Source organism: Gadus chalcogrammus, chromosome 15 (genome assembly GCF_026213295.1).
Source record: "Gadus chalcogrammus isolate NIFS_2021 chromosome 15, NIFS_Gcha_1.0, whole genome shotgun sequence".
Lineage (NCBI taxonomy): Eukaryota > Metazoa > Chordata > Actinopteri > Gadiformes > Gadidae > Gadus > Gadus chalcogrammus.
Window position 1 is genome coordinate 5,270,975 of NC_079426.1, and position 3,527 is coordinate 5,274,501.

Here is a 3,527-nt window from a genome sequence, read left to right on the forward strand (position 1 = left end):
TTCCTCCAGCATGTACTCTTTGCCAAGCCCCCCCCCCCCCCACCCACAACCCACACCAAGCCCCACGCTCCAACCACAACCCCACCCAGCACCCCCACCCCCCAGCATTATGGTCTTACCTGGATAGGACCCGATGCCTCATGCTCTTTCCCTCACCCATCTCTTGTTATTGTCTTTATATTTTATAGCTTTTCTTTTTGTACTTCATGCCCCGTCCTTACAATTGTATTTAAGCTACTATTTAGGAAAAACAGGGTGGATGTCCGTGACGTTTTATTTCATTTTTTTTATATTGCTCCCCAGATGTTTTTAAGAATGTACTTGAGAATATAAAGACGGTTTGTCTCAAAGAACCTTCAAAAGGACGTCGGAACCGCATGTTGTATGGAACCCAAACGGGGCCATTTAAAAGACCCCTTCCTGGTGCTTCTAGCTATGCACTCGACATCTTGACCTGAACCTTGTTGCGTGCATCTTGACCACAAATATAACAAGTGGACAACCATCCCAGCCTTACGATTCCACACATTTGCCAAATTCTTCTCTTTGTTTAACAATGGCTGGTTACAGCGAGGAGCCAATATGCTTGGAGTCACGCGAGTCAAATAAATAGTCCATTGTTAAAAAAGAAAATATATACAAATAAATAAAATGGAAGCTATGCACTTCCCTGTGTGATGCAGATGCCGCAGTGCTCAGGTAGCTTTAGTCTGTAAAACCCTCATCATCGAACATGACTGTTAAACCCCATTAGAGAATACAAATAAAAAAAAACGGTTTATATTTGTACATTCACCTTGACAGAGTCACATATTTTCTTGTTAAGAGAGACAAGATGGCAGTGGATGCAAATTATTGTATGGGTTTGTTTACGCCCATGAAATGGTGCTAAGGGCTGTCGGGAGAGTCGTTGTAAACGGATGCCTCCATTTTGTTTTCTGGAACAGTTGTTCTGTTGTTTCTCTTCTTCCCTTTGTGTTTGTTTCTTTATCTAAGCTAGTAATAACGCCAGTATGGAATAAATACTATAATACAGCTATATTCTATCTCTACTTGAAATAAGTTTTAATATAAAAGGATGCCATAAGCTATTGAAATACATTAATGTATGCACCGCTTTCTAGAGCGCCCGGAAAAGCTAATAAAAGATGTTGCGGAATCTGTCTGTGTTTCTTTTTGAACAGATATTTCAATTCATCAATGCATTATTCTAGAACTAAAAAATATTTCAGAATATATCGGCAACGCACAACTCCAATCTCTATTTGCGCAAATGTTCTCGTATTTCCACTCTACCTAAATGAACGTCATCGTGTGTGACTAAACAATCTAGACCTCCTTTGTAGCCAATGGGCACCCATTTTTCCCCAAGGGCTCGGTCTACTAAAGGCTGTCATATTGTAACCCTGTGAACACAAGGTCCCCCAAAACATACGCAATAGAATGAGATGGAGCACTGATTTGAGAAGAAGAGGAAAAGGTAACTTACTATATATATTTAGTAATTTATATTCCCGTCAGAGCCTCTAAGTTAGACCTATCATCCTATTTGGTAATTGTGCAATAGGGAAGACTAACAAGGACTCAAGAACTGAGAATATACTCATCCTTTGAGTGTCATTCGTGTGTGTGTGTGTGTGTGTGTGTGTGTGTGTGTGTGTGTGTGTGTGTGTGTGAGGGAGAGAGATAAAGACCATCTCGCCAGTGAAACGGACTCAGGTGTGTTAGACTAACTATCGATTGTTTGTTTTAGATTGAATGACAAATTCCAATTAAATTGAAATTTAATTATAGAAAAAAACGACATTGCTACCAAATGATTGATTTTGTGTCTGCGTCTCTGTCCAGATCCGCCTAGCTAGCAATAGGACTATCCACCACTTTAGACTATTCTCTAGAGTCTATCGAGAGCACCCTCTTGATAGACTACTCTGCAACCGGTCTGTGTGGCCTGGGTATTAGGTCCTCTATAAGCCATGTTTCTCAGTCTCCCTTCTTGTCTCCCTCCTTGTCTCCCCTCTGTCTCCCCCTCTAACAAGGAATCAAGAACTGAGAATACACTCATCCTTTGAGTGTCTTTCTTGTGTGTGTGTGTGTGTGTGTGTGTGTGTGTGTGTGTGTGTGTGTGTGTGTGTGTGTGTGTGTGTGAGGGAGAGAGATAAAGACAATCTCGCTAGCGAAACGGTCTCTGGTAAAAAGATGTCACCATCGCTCGACATCAGCCAGGGTAAAACACACCATGACAGCTCAGCTAGCACAGCGACCACCTACCTATAGGAGATCATCCCCCACAGCACCCAGTGACCCTGGTTTGATCGTGGGGGGGGGCGCACAGGAGAGCACACGGGACACCTTGACCCCCCCCCCCTAGACCCCCGGCCACCCGCCCGGCTCTGGTGACGTCAGGTTTATAATCTGGTCAGTCGATGAAGCCCCCCTCCCCTGCCGTTTAGCATTAGCACAGAAGCCCTCTGTTGAGTACAGTGCCATCCTACCCCAGACCCCCTTCGCTTTGAAAATGGATCCTGGGGCCCAAATAAAAAAAGGAGAGAGCGAGAAAGATGGTGGAGGGAGAGAGGGGGAGAGAGGTGGTAGGGAGGGAGAGAGATGGTAAAGAGAAGGGGGGTGAGATAGAAAGAGAGTGAGATGGTAGAGAACGAGAGAGAGAGAGAGAGCGGTTGAGAGATAGAGAGATAGTGGAAAGAGGGAGGGAGAGAGATGAGAGAGAGATAGAGAGATAGTGGAAAGAGGGAGGGAGAGAGATGAGAGAGAGCGAGAGAGATGGTGAAGAGAGGCAGGGAGAGAGATGAGAGAGAGAGGGAAGGAGGGAGAGGGGACGAGGTCCTGCAGCCATTCAAGGTGTATCCAATGGCCCGCGCTCAGCGAGACTCTCAAATGCAAAGCAGACGGCGGCAGCACGGAGAGATCAAAGACGCGGGGCCCTCTGTAGGGCCGGGCCCCTCCGCCGCGCCGGGCCCCGCTGTCCTCACATGCCGAGAGCCGCTGTCACAGTGAATCACGGCCCCGTAGCTCCCCCCCCCCCCCCACTCACCCATCCTCACCCCCTAACACACACACTCATAAACACACCGAAAGACACATCTAACCCTGGCCCCTGCTGTGTAAGTGCCTCGCTGTGGCTACATCTTGTTGTTGTTGCACATGCACACACACATGCGCGCACACACACACTACGCACGCACACACACATGCAGAGGGACCCCTCCACCACCCTTGCCTTTGTAAGAAAAAGTGAGTAAGTACAAAAACCTGAGGGCATCTTGACAGTTACAGAACTCTGCAGATATCTCTCTCTCTCTCTCTCTCTCTCTCTCTCTCTCTCTCTCTCTCTGTCTCTCTCTCCCTCTCCCTCTCCCTCTCCCTCTCTCTCTCTCTCCCTCTCTCTCTCTCTCTCTCTCTCTCTCTCTCTGTCCCTCTCTGTATTAAGTCTGTCTTCTGTACTGCTGTTGTTGTTGTGGTTCTGCTGCCGCTCTACAGCTCTGATCCCCCTGGCCCAGAGTATCGGA